General features: G+C 33.6%; 1 protein-coding gene across 1 annotated transcript in view; it reads left to right on the top strand.

The window, feature by feature from the left end:
• The window catches only part of LOC123536596 (uncharacterized), a 51,845-nt gene that overhangs the window by 19,771 nt on the left and 13,689 nt on the right, over positions 1 to 18,385 (top strand). The window lies entirely within an intron of this gene.

The raw sequence follows: 18,385 nt of genomic DNA, 5'->3' as shown, positions 1-18,385 counted from the left end.
AAAGGTTTATTTAAATTGAAATAAAGCTGGGCTAAATAATTTCCCTATTACATCGAGTTATCAAAACAAGCGCTTCATAGAACTTTTTTACGAATTTTACAGACTACAGACTGCTGCTTTTATAAATAAATAATGATTAGAACTCACGGAATCAGTTTAATCTTATTTCAATTTACAACCAATAATTTCAGAAAAAAATATTTTGGATTACTTAAAATAGACTAAAATCGTTTCGCCTGTAAATCAAGGAATATATTTATCGACGGTTCTTTGAATCTCAGCGGAACTATGGAACGTAGGAGCTGTCTTATGTTAGATGAACACGAGGTATCTCCTTTAGTTAGAATAGTATTTTTTCAAGATCTTGTTATGTCTTGTTAATTACTATCATGTTGACTTGCAATACTAGGGAGGGAATATAGGATGATCATTTGACAAAGTAGTAAGTCACTCTGACAAGATAGTATATACACTGAACATGTTAGCATGTTCCTTTGAGAAAATAGGTTGTTCGTTTAACAGAATAGTACGTCACGCTGACAAGATAATATATACACTAGACATAATAGCATGTTACTTTGAGAAAATACGATGGTCATTTTACAAAATAGTGTGTCACTCTTACAAGATAGCATGTTACTTTGAGAAAATATGATGTTTGTTTAACAAAATAGTACGTCACTCTGACAGGATAGTATATACACTGGAAAAGATAGCATGCTACTTTGAGAAGATAGGATGGTTGTTTCACAAAATAATACGTCACTCTGACAAGATAGTTTGTTCACTTGACATGATAGCATGTTCCTTTGAGAAAATAGAACGGTCGTTTAACAAAACAGTACTGAGAAAATAATATCTTCACTGGACGTGATAGAACGTTGCTTTAAGAAAATAGGATGGCCGTTTTACAGTATAGTAATAATTATAAGTATTCTTAGGATAGAGATCGTCAGCATTTAGACACCGAAAGGAGGAAAGCGTAGAACAGCCTCAGAATCAGCTCTTTATTGTGCAGAGGCTGTAGTGTACATATTGTACACCCTACAAGAATAAATACTGGAAAGTTTTGAAAACATCTTGCAATAAACTATAGTTATTACTTAACATAGGTATACTGCGTGTTTCCGTTGGTAAGAATTCGCGACTCATACCTGGTTATATTTTATTACATAACTTGTGTTGGTATTCATTTTTGTTTTGAGTTTATATACAGAATAAAAAATGAAATATGTGACAAATTATTACCGTAAGAAACAAACGTTTTTCCGCTTATTTACATGCTCTTCGTGACTTAAAAATAATTTAGATAAACTTCAATATTTTTTTGTCGTCGCTAAAAGTACCTTTAGAGATGTAGCCTACAAAAGTCTAATTGATGAAAAGTTATATTAAAAATTTAAGACTACATTAGTTTGAAACCGGTTGTGTATGAACATTTATTGATCTGCGTGAAATTTATTTCTGTGGAAATTTTGCGATATTGCAAGTCATCATTAAGTGATAAGATCGAAAGCGGAAGCGCCTCTGATGCTGCAATAATTTTCAAGAATGTTATTAAAATGTAAATTAAATTCATAAGCTTTAATTTGATATTCTGTTTAAATTAAGCTCTCAAGTTTCCTCATTTATTAATTGGATCCTTTCCCTACAGGGTTAAACACACTTTTTGAATACCTATATACGAAGTGGCGGTGGCCCATGCCTTCTCCTGTTAGATGGCTAGAAACATTTGTTACAATTATTAAAGTAATGAACGAAACGTTGCAGTACGAGATAATTATCACGTAGTAATATTGTGTATCTATGTTCGGAGTACAAAATGAACAATTCTAGCAAAACCCAATTTGTTTTCCTACTGGATAAGAAAGATTGAATGCGTGACGTGTTATAATATGTATCAAACAGTGATGTTTTCTTGAATAAAATATTTCGATGAATTTCAGATATATATCATTGCACCCTCTTGATATAATTTCTTAGCATCTAGTCTTCAAACATTGATTTTAATCAATGATAAAATTACTGTTTGAGATATATTATATCTTACTTTTAATCAGAAAAGCGGTTCAAGACGTTCGAATCTATCGATTTACGGCTATAATTCAACTTGATTATACACAGTATAAACAATTTTAGGTCTTTTTCATCTATATATAAATGCCTAAAACAGTAAAAAAGAGAAGTTGATGAAATTTTCTTGGAGGATAGAGTTATTTTTCTCTATCTACCTGCACTACCTGCATGCATCTATTTATAACATTGTTATCATTAACTGTGCCAGTTAATTCGTCACGCTTTCCTGGATCGCACTATGGTTTGCCGGTTTTATTAGCAGCGGTCTGTCTACGTGTAAATAACTTTCATATTGCATTTTGCAATTATATTTTCGCTTAAAATATACAACAAATAGTGCAGATTTTATCAGTAATGGCGCAGATGCTGAGTATTACACTGAGTTCGTCATGTCGTCTCATCGCAACAGTCAAGTCGATACGTCACTGTCGAATTTCTGCAAGAGGATTGCTTTGGATGCGTTCATAGGTAGAAATGTTAAGAAACAGAAGGTTGCATCATGCACGACGATTGTTCTATGGTAAATCTCCTGTACATGATCCCATTCGTATCGTGGTTATAACACTGACACTCCTATGTCGAGTATTGTATTATAAAACTGTCCAGATATGCGCATGCTCTTCTCGTCACTCAATGCAAGCAAAAGATTAATATACTAATGTCGGGATTAGAGCAGTGCGTCTCAAATAAAGTTGCACATATAAAAGATAAAAGGGTTATTAGCGAACTCCATTGAATTCATTAAGATGTGGACAGCAGACACGATTCGTTAAAAGAAAAGCGGAAGTCACAGCTGACTAACATGATATCAGTAGTTATGTCAGCGTCCTAATGTCTAATAAAGGCAACACAAACGTTAAGTCAGACACCACATTGAACATTGTTATCAGAGGACTGCCTGAGACAAGAAATGTAAATGTTAAAGTTTAGGTTAACATAAAGGTGATGGTACCAGATGTCTCTTGTTTGTCAGCTGAGCGTAAAACTAGTGGGCAATCTGGTTAATCTAAACCAGGAATATAATCATGAGAAACGTAAGGTAATGACACAAGAAGCCGATGTTCAAGTATTTACAATCAGAACCTTGCTTTCAACATTTTGAAAGTGAAAGTAGAAGTTAAAAAGATCTATATTAAGCCTAGGATTCCAATTTTCGAAATGTAATTATCACGGGTTTAAAATTCTCATGACGACCACATCTCATAATTTCTAATTTGTGGCATAATAAAATATTAAAGTAAGAAGAAGATAGTATGACGGAATCTACGCATAGGAAACAACAATTTGTGGTCGATAAATGTGTTTTGTGCAGTTTGAAGGTTTGTGCCATTTTGAAAGTTAAGCAAAATGCTTGTTGAAACGAGTTGTCTGACTGGTTCAAATAAAAAATAGATTGGTGGATATAAAACAACGATATTGGAAATCTGATTGTATAAGATGAATTTGAATGGGCAGTCGTCAGATCTAACATTTAAGAAGGTATGAAGAACGTAAATGACATTTTGCTATACGACAGGAGATAAAAATCTTGTTATATTAAATTGTGTACTATATGACGATCTGGGATTTGTACTGATTCGTAAATGCACTTTACCTACCGGCTTCTTTGTTCCGATGAGGTCTATAAACACCTTATAGACCACTTAAGATGTCTATAACAATTTCCAGACCTGTCCTACCTCTACTGTTTACACGAAAATAACGAAAAACCTCAAGCGCCAGTAGAGGGAATTGAACCCAAGTCGCTCGAATAATAGTCCAATGCTCTAACCACTGAGCCAAATTGCCGACACACGCACTTGTCAGAGATTAAATTTAAAGTTATTCGTAAGCGACCGAAACAATGCAGTAGAATTATGAGAAATTCGTGCCTGTCATTTAAGGTGAACGGGTGACTGACTCCGTAAATATAGTATCACTTGTTTCAAAAAAAGTACGTTTTAAGTGAGAAATTTCCGACCAGTTTTACATATCTTGAAAATTGATCTAAACATGACTTTACTGTAAAGTTTTAACAGTGAATTCTAAAAGGGTCTTGATATCTGTCTGAAAGTTAATACGGGCGAGCTCGTCCGTCTAGGAGGAGAAGGCTTCTTGAAATAGGACATTTTATTTTACAATGAAAAATAATGACAATGATATAATTGCAAAAAATACAAACAACACAAATTTCCTCCAGGTTAATCATTGATCTGCTATTGTAAATTGTGACGATTTTCTGTACAATCAACATGGAACATAAATTTAGAAAATAGCCTAGTTTTAAATTAATGATCTTGATACATTCCAAACGTGTCTGAAATAAGACTGCAGATTAAACATATTTAAGGGCAGTTTTTAAATTTAGGTAGTGGTAATTGGTGGGTAACTGGTCAATGTATATGTCTTGTTTTCTGTAAAATGTTCTGATTTTGAAAATGTCGTTAATTCATACCAAATTAACAGTTGACATTTTATGCCTTTAAATATCATAAGATATATTTTGCACTTTACAAAGTTTTGTCGACCTGACAGTCTTCCATTTGTGTAAAACTGTCAGTTTCCTGGAGTCTATACTTGTATTTACATCCACAAGTATCTGACAACTTCTTCACGTGAATCAGATGTGGAGGACCAGAACGACTTTAAACTATATAATATTTATTCAAATTGTTGCCATGTCAATAAAAACAGAGGCCTCGAACTACAAGCCTCTTAGATAGTTGTACTCATTACTTTCATTGTCAAGAAGACTGAAGGTTTTAGTATCTTCTCGATGGTGTGCGCGCAGTTTTTTAGCACATTTCGTTGTGTCTTCTTTGCGTGTACCTGATCACGGTATATTATGATAGCATTTCTTGTGATAATGTAATGATAAATAGTGTGACCTTGACCTTGCAGCTAGCGGTCTGGGTCTTGCGCGTGACACATCGTCTCATTATTGTACACATTTATGCCAAGTTATTTCAAAATCCTTGTCTGGATGGAAGACATAAATCCCGGACAAGCATTTACCGGACGCACACACGGACGCACGTACGGAAGGACGGACAATGCAATTTTTATATGCACATCTTGCGGGCATAAAAACTTATAAAATACCATTCGCATCAAATTCTGACTGATTGACTAGACACACATTGATGATCTCAGAAAGAGACTATAATCTTCCGAATATTTCCCAAATGTGCACGGATTTTTCATGCAAAACAAAATGTCATGTCCTAGTTGCTGACAAATATATTTACAGGTGAGTAGCAAGTTGGGCCTTTGTTATATTAATAGTATCCGATAAATTTTAACACATATTGTCTTGTTCCTTCTTCTAACTATTTGTTTGTAATCACACATACACGTTACAAACGTTCTTCAAATCCGAAACCAATCTGGACTATGTAAAACAAAGAAGCATGTAGGTAAGTCAGTTATCATTCTCGGAATAGGTCTGCATACGCTCGCTCGGTTCACAAATCCCTCACAGGTCTATAAACACAATGCAGACCTATTCCTCGAACAATAACTATTACATATTGAATACAGAGTTTTCTGATTTTATATATTTATATAAAAAAACGTTCAGGTAATACTTGACAAGACAAAGTGCATAAACCTGTTTTAACATTTTATAACGACGGAAACCTTACCTTCTTGTCTTATAGAAATTAACGTTTTTTAATTTAATCCAAGAAGCAAATTTTATATATATAAACTTTGATTCAGGGGTCTCTTAAATAGTTGCGCCTAAGATTTAACGCGTACTGTATTTTATCGAGTACTGTATTGACGGTGTATTAAGTAATTCTCAATCTGAATGGCTGGGTACATATTCTTTGCTACAGTATTATTATGTATATGTGTGAAGAATAGAATTCTTCTAGGTTAAAAAGTAATACTGAAGGTAAATCTCTTATTAAAAGTAAAAGAGTATATATCAATTAAACATTTTGTCACCTTCGATTCTAGTAAAGCTCTACTGTACCACTTCCATTATTTCAAAAACGCAGACGACTTTGATCAAATCTTTTTCTTTTTCTTATATACCATATTCAAGAAATTATTGTAAACATAATTTCTTAACATCATGTCACTAAATGCCTTCGATGACTTACTTAAAAGCAATGTAGGTCTTGAGTTAGTGAAGATAATTTCTTCAAATTTTCAGATTTGTAAGGTAAAATAAATGTTCGTCATGAATATGTTGTTATGTCAATTTTGATGTTTTGTCACAACTACAAGTTTTGTCATGGAAAGTATTATGCGCTATCCGATAATTCATAGCATCATATACATAATGACCCTCAAACTTTATAATAAAACTAATTGATTTGTAACGCATTAATAGACTTCTGCAGAAAGAAGATAATTCTCTGCATAAAACAATCTTTGAAATTTGCATTTAAGTAAGTGAAGTATCTTCTAGAAGCGTAAACCGTTCTTCATTGTATAAAGGAAGAATTTCACGCATCTGCTGTTATTTCTATTTCAATGAAATCCCATGATAAAGACAACAAAGAAGAGGAAACGCGACAGCATCGTTTTTCCTATTAAATGGAACTGTGGTTTGTGATTTTGAATAGCATATCTATTGATTTAAATGAGAGATATGCGCAAATTGACTGTTACACTCCCTTAATTAGCATTGCTTTTAACAGCAAATAAATTTTAAGGATGATGATTTTATTTAAAGAACATAATTGCCCAATTTTGTTGTTTTACCGTGACAAAAGATCACGAATTCTAGGAAAATATTTTTCCTTCCAAATTTTAGAAAAATACGAAGCATTGAGTAATTTGTTCAAATAGAAACAATTAAGATGGTTTTAAATATACACCTGATATATAGATTTTGCAAGCCCATTTTCATGTGATTTTATACAATACCACATAAGTCTGGCATTTTGACAGAACTATTGGTTGTTCTTACCCTTGTGTAAAAATAGATTGAGCTGATACCCCTGGAACGTTTATACCTCTATTGGAGACAGCAGCCATATTTTCCAGCCCCACTGGGTATTGACTCTCAACGAAGCACTTGCAGTCTACCGGTAGAGAAAAGTGTTATTTCAAGGGTATCCTAGAACATGTAGTAGAAGAAATGTCCTATTTAAATGATATTTAAATATCCTGTTTTCACAGGAGGCCGTTTACCTGGTGCTCAACTTCCTTTGACGGGAAAAAGAACCTATGTACTTTACTAGTATATGAACCAACCCCAGTTTCAGCTGATCACATTCAAATTATTTTCTAGGTTCAGCGTTCCATGTGAACTCTTTTTGAATGTCAAAGAATGCTTACATGAATGTTTCGCACTCTGTGTGGTGTTGGACAAGAAACTTGTTTTTAGTTTTTTTATTTTGTTGGGTTTAACGTCGTACCGACACAATTATAGGTCATATGGCGACGTTCTAGCTTTGATGGTGGAGGAAGACCCCAGGTGCCCTTTCGTGCATTATTTCATCATAAGTGGGCACCCTGGTAGAACCACCGACCTTCCGTAAGCCAGCTGGATGGTTTCATCACACAAAGAATTCAACGCTCCGAGTGAGGCTCGAACAAACATCGATGAGAGGCAAGTGATTTGAAGTCAGCGACCTTAACCACTCGGCCACGAAGGCCCCAGAAAATGGTTTGTCAATGAGTAATTCTCCCAGTGCAAACCGTTCCGATTAAACATGAATCTTGTTATAATATATCGTGTTGGATGACATTACTAAAGATATGCATTTTTGGTGTATCTGACGAAAGGGCACAGCGCATTGTGATTGGTTTAAGCTACCTCTTTTTTTATTTTTTTTTCTTGATTTCGTCTTCTTCAGAAACTCCCAAAATATTGGCTTTTGCTGAAATGTTGTACTTATAGGTCTGTTATATGTTATTGTTATTGCGCATGTGTAAAACGACATTAATGTCGTAATTCGAACTGCCGATCGCGATATCACGAAAAAACGATTCGACAGCATGATGATACGATACGATGCAATGCGATGCGATATTATTATTGTGCTGTCGCATGGTGTTGTCGTGCTGTCGTATCGTGTTTTCGTGCTGTCACATCGTGTAGTCATGCTGCCGAATCGACGTTATCGTAATGTCGCCTTTGTGTCTGCAAGGGTCGACATGTCGGCAGAACGATGGCCCTATGAGTACACCGTAAGTAGGAGAGAAACACATTTGCTTAATTATAAAACTATTGTATTTGTTACTGTTCTAAAAGTTTTGTTAAGTGTAACACGAGCTTTGCCAATTTATCTTACAGTTTTATTCTGTTTTAAAGTATTTGTTGAAAATGTAATTTGTTATCACTTTTATCTCCCATTGCACCCGTCAAATGTGACAAACCAAACGTGACAAGGAAACTTTCCGAAATAGTGTCTGTTATTTATCACAACCTAAATTAATAGATAAAATTGATAATTTTGAAAACAAAATGTCTTGCAAAGTGATATCATCATATGCATTTACACATTATGTATAAGCTTTAAACCTGACTCGATGAGTGGAGCTCGTGCGTTCTTCTAAAAGAGCATGTATGGCATCAACTTGGTAAAATCGGAGGCAGAAAGGTTTGAATTCCACATGGAACCTTTCCGATCTCACTGGTTAGTAGCTGCCAGCTAGTTAAATAAAGTTTACCAATCGCTGTCCTGCCTGATGCCAGGCATTAAAGGTAAATGTGCTCAAGGCTCATAATTCAAAAATGGCTGAACAGTGGTTTCAACATGTCCTGTTTAGGAACGAATCATGCAATTAACTATCATTTAAAAATATCTTTTCAGTGTGCAGTATTCGTTTACTTACATCTGATCTTTTGCGGAAGTTTCAACTTCCGGTACGGTCACATGAAAGCACCACTTCTGCTGAAAGAGCAGTAACTTTCGTAAAATTGACACGTCAGGTCTATTTTATGTACTTCACAATGAAATAGTCTTGATATCATAATCAAAAGGAAAAATATAATATTTATGTTAAAACAGCTTTTGTATTGAAAATTGAGATAAAACATTTTGTCTGACGTTTTATTTGACTCAACGCCGCACGAGATTTCCCTTTCAGGCATCACTCAATATACTTTTAAAATCGTTATAGTAATATGCATTTATGACAAAAGTCATATGCAATTTTAAAGACACTGACATTCGAAAAACGTTCCTCGTTTATACGAAGACGTAAACGTAAACGTCAAGTGACAAAAGGAATAAATGTTATTGTTTGCGGGTTTATCCGTTTTCTATTGAGATGATCCTAAATTTACTTTGCATCGACTATTTAAAGTTCTGCATAGGTGTGTTTAGAAGTTTCGTCCAGTCTATAAATGCCTACATGTTTCATTATTTTGGAAGCACTTGGAATACTCCTGACATTGGACAGCAAAAAGGGTCAGACAGGTTCCTTATTTAATTGTTTTGAATTCATGCGTACAAGTTACTATTTTACGCCGAGCATTGGTACCAGGATTCTTTCAGATGTTTCAAAGAATGTATGCTGCGTCTGCTATGGTGTCGGTGTCTTCACTAAGAATAAAATTGAAACAATAAAATGTCTGTTTTTAAAAGCCTTAGTGTTTTTTCGTAAATAAAACAATGTATTAACATTAATTTTCGAAAATTTGAAATTTTAGAATTAAAAGATAACTTTCCCCTAAAAAACCGGGATATTTAAACACGATACTACAAAAAAGTTTAACAGACTCTATGTCTGCATGAATATTGTTTGATTAGATGCATCTCTTGGGATTAAAATGATTGATAATTTAATGTCTTACTGTGAACGGGTTAGAACACAATACATTATGTCTGTAACTGATATTACCACACTTTAAATTTACAAAGAAAATTAACTTAATATAGTATGTCTACAGTATTATATATACACCACACTCTTATACTTATAGAATGATGTCACTCAAAATTAATGATTATATCTACTTTGTGCTTTGGATACGTTTAATTTTAAATCTGCCGATAACTTGATATTAAAACTGGCAAATTTCCATAGATTATTCTATAATCCCTTGTTTTTGCACTGATTTAATCTTTTTATCCTTTTAGATTAATGTGGACCAAATGCCTGTATAAATAAAACGTTATCCATTATTTATCCAAGTTTGTTTAAATGTAGTCTTTGGGAAATCTGCCATTCGTATATAACGGGCCCGAGCTAAATTTATTATAAACCTATTTCTTACGCCTTACAGTCAAAAAGGTAAAGTTTCTTGTTTAACGTGGGTAGTGAACGAAAGTCCTCACCTAGAATGGATGGAACAATTTATTTCCAGCCGAGCCCGCGTCAGGTGTTATATTTACCTCCAGGCCGATACTCCTGGAAACAGTACCAATTTAACCTGCTTTACAGTGCGCCACTGATTCTCCTATCGAATGAAAGATAGGAATGGTTAAAAAACGTACACTTCTCAAAACTGAAGTAATTATTTTTTCGAACTCTTTTTTGTGTTGCTGCTTTTATGTTGTTCTTTTATTGTTGTTTTTGTTTTGGAAAGAGAAACACATAGTGACATTTTGTCGTAAATCATGGAACTATGTGACAGTCAAAAAAAAATACTGCAGGGAGTATGACATAGCCTATCAGTACTAAAATGCAATGACCTTTCTCTCACTCTCACTTGGAAAGTTACTGTAAAACGTTCAATCGCTGTACAAATATCATAAAAAAAGTCCCTCAATACAGGAGGAAAAAATTGTCACGAAAATGGTTGCTTATCAGAGAAATAAGTAAAATCAAAACAATTCCGATTTGTTTTTACTGTATATGTTGTAAACGATAATTTGAGGAATGATTCAAAGCACTGTGACATTTTATACGTTTATGAGTGTTTTGCCCCTATGATTTGTACGATTTTTATCAAAACAGAAACATCTGGTATTTGTTGATTTTGTCATTTTCATATCAATTTTATTTGGGTAATTGATATCCATCCTTTCGTTTCGCTGAAAATGGACAAAAGTGGTTTTAAAAATTATAGCAAATTAGAACAGGAATCAGTATATAATGCAACACGCACTGAATCATTGGAATTTTAGTAGGGATTATTTATCAATAGACATATCTATCAATTAGATTAAAACACAGGCTATAGAACTGTTGAAATACAGAAGTTTTGCCTCAACTTCAACAATTTACTTATGTATTTTTTTACTAATATTTCACGTATCTTGCAGCCATAGAAACTTTGCTGCACCTTCGTTTTCTGTATGCTGTTGCAAGTTTCCACCTTTCAATCAATGGTATATCAAATTCAGGTCAGGTATATAAAATAGGGTCTACTCTCTTTTAGTCTTTATCTATTATCGGATCCTTCTGCTACGACAAAGCAGTAAGTGAACACATTACTGCGCGGTACGGTGGAACATGTATACTAATACAAATTACAGTCATTATCACATAAAGAGTAAACTTAATTTTAGGGTTTTAGTAAAGAATGTTTAAATAGTTCATACAACAGACGAATACCACTCGTATAATGCTGTCGAAAAACGGCGTTAAACCCAAAACAAACAAAACTCGTATAATGACAGATCACAAGTTAAAACAGAAAATCTTATTACCCTCGATGTATACATATACTCCATAGCCTACACAGACAAACTCTTTAAGACAAAAGTCAGAACTAATTTCTCCACATAATCTAGATTAATGTCATGTTTCGAGGAAATCCCCAGTGCCACTGCATGGGGGACTAGCCAGTATGTAAATGCTATTAATAATCTGAATAGAGTTTGTTTTTACTTAAGACTGAGGACGCCTCATTGACAAGTCTATTAACCACACATCACGTGCCGTAATTACAACATGATCATCTAAATACGCAGGATGTAGATGATGACATAAGATATTAGCTGCAGAAAGAAACATATAAGGAATGTTTTCACATAAATAACATGTTTGTCCACATTTTTCACATCAGAGGAACTATTAACGTAACAATGGGAAAAAGGACGTTCTAGTGTAGATATTGTCGGTACTAGCAGTAATGTTTTAGATTACAACAACAAAGATTCATGTTTTCTGTTTGCAAATATTCGATGGCCCGTATAATCCTTAATTTGCTAAAAAAAAAACACTCTACTTCCCGGGTTGGAAGAAGTGCGTCAGCGGACCACAAGTAATGTAGATTTCACAATGAAATGCATGTCACGGCTGGTATTCTGTGCCCTCGAGATAATGGATGAATAGAGACCGTACATATTGTAAACTTTTAACAGAACGCGTCTATATAATCATGTTTTTATCCACTCTCAATAGTTCTAAACCTTTGATGTCATTCCGAGGGAATTACTAGAATTCTTACTGAAGACCTAATGAATTTCCTTTCCTTAGAACAAAGGGCAAATGTGATTGAAAGCAAAGGCGTTATTCCCGTTATCTGATAATGAAGAATGAACTTCTTCAATATTCAATAACTGCTTTTGTTAAAGCGCTACTACTTGCATTGCCCAATGTCCTTGGTTATTGTTACTGGAAGCTTATAAATGTCAGGAGCGACTTCATTAGCAGCTAATTCTACGGTAATCCAGTAACACAAACAACGCACGATAGAACCCATCAACTGCTCTGTCATGCTCGAACATGACGTTAAATCAATTGATGCAGCTCGTAACCGTATCTCAATCACATTAAATCTAATATCACAATTTTATATGAAGTCAAATGAATCGGCAAAGTCTGTGTATTGTTTAGTGTCTCTGTCTAAACAGTATGTTTATTTCCGTCAAAATACATACAAAACTGCTTTTTATACGTTCTTTAGTTTTATAAGTGTATTTACATAACTTCTGATTTGAGACAAGAAATTCGGGAATGTTTTTGATTAGTTTTCATTCACATGTTTATATAATACAAATAATTTAGATAGGGATTTGGAAAGAAGTGGAGCATTTAATGAAATTATTCGTAGAATAACAAAGTCACAGAAATGGTTATTTAAAGCTCTCTTAATGAAATGATCTTAATTTTAAACACCATGTTCTATAATATTGGCAAGTGAAGAATGGAAAATTAAAATGCTAATAGATAATTTTAAACAGCCGCTGTTTTTATGTCAACGTAGATTATAATAACCGAACGAATGAGCGTTTCTTGATAGTGTTAAGCGCTGCTGATAAACGAGGCAAATGGTTTACAAAACAAAATTTCACTAAAATAATCTGACATTAGTCATCCTGTAATGAGGCATTTGGGGAGGAAATGCTCACCTGCACTATTAGCTGTAACAGGTTTTCACGCACTACAAAAACAATCAGGGACTTTTGACAAATGTTCCATTAGACTGTAAAATGGTATTTTCATATTTTAAAGATATGACATAAAGTTTCAAGGGACATGCCTTCAGATTTATGTCACGTTTAGAAAATTAGAAAGTATTTTTATTGCTAAAGGGTGAATTAGTGAGTTTTTTTTTCTAGTTCTAACGTCTAAACAATCTTGAAGTATGTAAACTATATGAAAAAAGTATTTACATGGAGTATTTAAAGTATTTATAATACAACACAAGTATTCACATGTAGTAAAGTATTCATGATAACACGGAATAATTCACTTACAGTAAATTATTTTTAATAAACAGACGAAGGTTAGGGTCGTTTCTACTGCAACAATATTTTTATCGAGATTATTAAGTAGTTATTTACGATAACTAGAATATTGTCAAATATCAATATGACAAGTTTCTCAACAAGCAAAAAGAATAAATTTCCTAGGGTAAGGTAGGGATAATGAAGAAGGCTGGTGTGGTAGGGAAGGCCAAATAACATTTTATTTTCTGCGGGGTTTAATGTAGAGATGGTGGGAATGTAGGAAGCGCCCAAAACGTGTGATACTGGATTTAGTTGTGATAGGACGGGGATACTAGAGACGACTGCATATGTTTTTGTTTCGGGTTTGGGTATATATGTTGTGCTTTCGTAGGGGTGAATGATGGGGATTCTAAGAAACTATATGGAAAAACTAAAAAAAAACAATGAAAGAGAAAAGAGCATACAAAAATGTTGTATAAATTAGATTTGTAAAACACAATAAATTGAAAAAGGAAGGCGAATATAAAATCTATGCTCTACGGGTATGTGACTGTTCTTAGGAATATAGAAATACGCGAAATTTAAAGCGGAATCTGGAATCTACATGTTAAACGCTTTACAATCCAAGTAGATGAATTGTTGGGAAGAGGGGGAGGCAGAAACACGAGAATTAAAGAAGGAAGTAGATCGTAAAAGAATGTTTTCTTACGCACACGCTGGGATGCAGTATTTCCTTACGCCAATCTAAAATGAGGAGATGTGATGCATGGGAACTGGCTCAGGGTGATTATAATCAGATATAGTAGTTTTCGTGAATTTAAAAATAATAAAAAAACTACACTGAATAATGTTGTCCGCATTTTCTTCTATAAGCATGCCTCTATAAAACAAGATAAATATATAAACTTAGAATATATTAAGCAAAGATTCAAAATGTTCCGTTGCTCTTTCATTGTGGAGGTTTAATTTGCTAAAATGCACTATTCCTTTCGCTGTGTTCACATTGAAAACTTCCCCAATATAATAGTAAAGCAAATCGTTTTATGTGCTATCCATACAAGAGACAAGCAATTATGTCCAAACAGTAAAAAGTGTCCATTTTTTAAATTCTTTCTTCAAGTAAAATTCTCTATATAATTTCTTATCAACTAAGGAAGTTTCTGAATTCTCATACATCTTGTGCTTAGAAAAAATAAAAAATGAAATTTGTTCAGTCATTTACACAGAAAGTGACTTCTTAATCCTTTAGCACGGTACCTAATAAGCAGATTGAAATAGGGACGACTATAAATGTCTCAGGTTATATTTATTTTTATAATTGTAATGTCATTATTCTCTAAAAAAAAATAATGAACTCGCGAGATTTCTTTATTCTCAACAAGTATTCACATACAAAGAGAAAATTGTATCAGTCGTTCAGTTCGAAAATGTACTGTGAAGTAGAATATGTGTAGCTGTTATTCATTTTTTTCTTTGTTCTTATTTAATATTTTTGAACTAAATTAGTAACTTAAACGAAACATTAATCCAAAGTAGCACTGACCAAAGTCAGATATTTTAGATGCTTTAGAAGCTTAAAACAAGCAAACTTGTATGACTGGGTCTGTTAATGAGAGGTAATTAAACGTGAAACTGTCCGTGCGCTCCTAGCAACGGTTTAAGCACCGAAAATGTAATTATCAATTAATATCACATGGAATATGGCCATTCATGACCACAAATATTATTACATGACTGTATTCTATTGTTTCTCTGATTGGCTGAAAACGGTTCGAAAAGTAATGAGTACATATCATATCAACTTATCTTGGGTTATAAATAGTAGGAAAATAAAAATAGATCGAATTAGGTGCTTGGGAAACCAATATCAACCTGATTTGGTCTAAATTTATTCCTTATTTCTTTATTAAAGATACAATTGTAATAACAAGACTGACTATACATCTATTCATGTAATAAAACAATTGTTGACTTTTTCATAGGTTGATATCAGGATTTATCAACCCGAAAAGAGTTATATTCACCGAGCCGAATTGTATAATAACAACTACAAAAAAAAAACAACAACAAAAAGCAAACATGAGCATGGTAAACGCCAATACAGCCAACGTGCTAGTACTTTTAGACAGATATAGTAATCTAATTTTTTTGCAATATGTACAAATTTGGTTTAGTATGAAGCTGATACATTATTACTGTAGCATAATCAAACAAAAAGAGCTCCATTACATAAGGCACGAATGAAATACAGTTGAACGTATCTTCAGCGGACTTAATCTCCAACATTCCATTCAAAGAAATGGTAACAATGGTAAATATGGATGTACAAACAATGGAATGTTTCTCTACGATAATATAGAAATTTTTAGCGGAAAGCAATGTTCGCAAGATATAAACCCTCATCCATACTTTTTAAAAGCTGAAGTTGTTGGACTTAAGGGGCTCCTAAGGACCCAGAAGTTTTTTTCGCGATGTACTGAACATATTTGAAAACCGTAATTCAAAAAGGTTAAGTTTTAATACATAGAGTGTAGGGTTTGGTTTTGTACTTGCTTACCATGGCAGCTGGCCCATGGCAGCTGGCCAGACCTGTGAACCAAAATGCCATATTTTGCTATTTCGTCGTAGAAACGTTAGTATTCAGTATTCAATATGGTTATGTTTCTTCATTTTAGAAATTGCACTTTTAAAATTTTCAGCTTGCATTTTAGTGAAAGGGAAAGAAATGTTGTTCTCATTTTAATTGCATCTGCTAGGATTTCATAAATCATTTAGATAAGCGAAAGAATTTTCAAAATCGGCTTAAAAATGAGTAAGTAATGAGCATTTAAATATTTGATCAAAAACGGCAGCAATTTTGTTTCCATCGCAACAAAAAAAAATAGCTGGTTTAATATATTTCCAGATACATATTTGAACTGCATTTACTTATTTATGTAAAATAACTCATCTACTTTTTCCAGCTATAATGAAAGAAATTACCATATTTTACATCTTACACTCACGAAACATGAAATTAATCTATTTAAAAAAGGTTATTTGCTAAATAAAGATTACAGCAGCGTGTAAATGACGTCACAAACACACAAAGATGGCTGCCTTCATGATCAGCCATTTTCCTAAATTTCAAACTGCCATATCTTTTTCAATAGTGCAATAGTCCAGTTTTAAAAATTATTTCAGCGTTATGAAAGGCTTGCGGATATCTTTCATATGAAATTAACTTATTGTCAGGCATTCATTTCCCTTTAAAGCGACTAACCCACACATCGTGGCGTGAGATTTTAAAAAATCAAACATTTTCTGTATTCACCTTTATGTCGCAAATTTGATGTTCAAATAATGTATTTTTCATCAAATTCTGTTGAAAATCGTTGTTTTTCTAATAAATTAAAAACAAATTAGTGTACGATTTCTTATAAGGGTTTCCCGGTTTATAAAAACGGAATTCCATTCAGCGAGCACCTTGCAAACATCACGTGACAGTGAGAGAAAATAACACCAAACACGATAATCAATAGAGCGCACACGTATAGGTATCGCTCAGTATTTTAGCGTTCAAATAAATTAAGTCACTACGATGCAGTTGGCCGAGCGGTTATGTTATTCCTATTATACTTTTTCGTCGGGAGTTCGATTCCCAGATCCGTAAAAATTTTGTACAAATTTTGTGAAAACGCCAGTCAACGCGTTGAGTAAATGTGTAAAGAATCTATTTTCACAAGCGGTTATACATACAAAAACTTTACCATGATCGGGATGCCAACAATTTGGAGAGTGCAATAGCTCTACCTATTCTCAGATAAAAAGGAATTTTTACAAGGGTGCAAGATCCATGTAGGAAGTAATAATATAGATGACTTTGAATACTTATAAAGCCATATGCTAAATTCTAGTGAGTTTTTAAGATAAACAAGGAAATTCAGATACGCACAAAAGATGGAATTCCCCTTCTTGCTTATATCATTCGTCTTCGGCAGTGTTCAATATTTCAACGTCGACGGAAATGCTGCTCTTCCTTAATAACTACACAGAAATGTTCAAGCCAGATTTTTTTATTCCAGGACCCATTTAACATCGAATGGTTGGCTCCTAAACAGACTCAATCAATCCAAGCCTGCTATTATTTTGCTTGGTTGTGTTTTGCTGGCAAATCGAAGAACAACTAAAAAAATAAATGAATTATTACTTTTAAGTTTAGAAACAGACTCTCAAATAAACGGCGTAAGAATATCGGTATTTTTCCAGAGGGGACAATAATTCAAGATTGTTGATTTATGAGAGCTGATTAATTCTTTTGGGGAGTCGTAATTTGGCAACTTTGGCCTTATTCCGCATTCTCAAATTGTAATTCAAAAGCAAACATATAAATAATTGTTATTATAAATTGCCAGGGTCATACTATTTCTCATGCGAAATGTTCTCAGTGAAAATAATCAAGGAAAGAAATATTGCTGGACGCTGATTTATACTCTTTTAAACAAACAAATAAATTATTCAATATCAGTGTTTTTATTTGGTTTGGGTTTAACGCCGTTTTAGAACAGTATTTCAGTCATGTAACGGCGGGCAGTTAACATAACCAGTGTTCCTGGATTCTGCACCAGTACAAACCTGTTCTCCGCAAGTAACTGTCAACTTCCCCACATGAATTAGAGATGGAGGAATAATGATTTCAGACACAATGTCGTTTATCAAATAGTCACGGAGAACATACGGCCCGCCCGAGGATCGTACTACCATATCAATATCAGTGTAGAAATGGTATGGTAGAGATTAATATGATTAAGGCCTGTAAA

Source organism: Mercenaria mercenaria, chromosome 17 (assembly GCF_021730395.1).
Source record: "Mercenaria mercenaria strain notata chromosome 17, MADL_Memer_1, whole genome shotgun sequence".
Lineage (NCBI taxonomy): Eukaryota > Metazoa > Mollusca > Bivalvia > Venerida > Veneridae > Mercenaria > Mercenaria mercenaria.
This window is presented reverse-complemented; position numbering and strand designations above follow the sequence as displayed.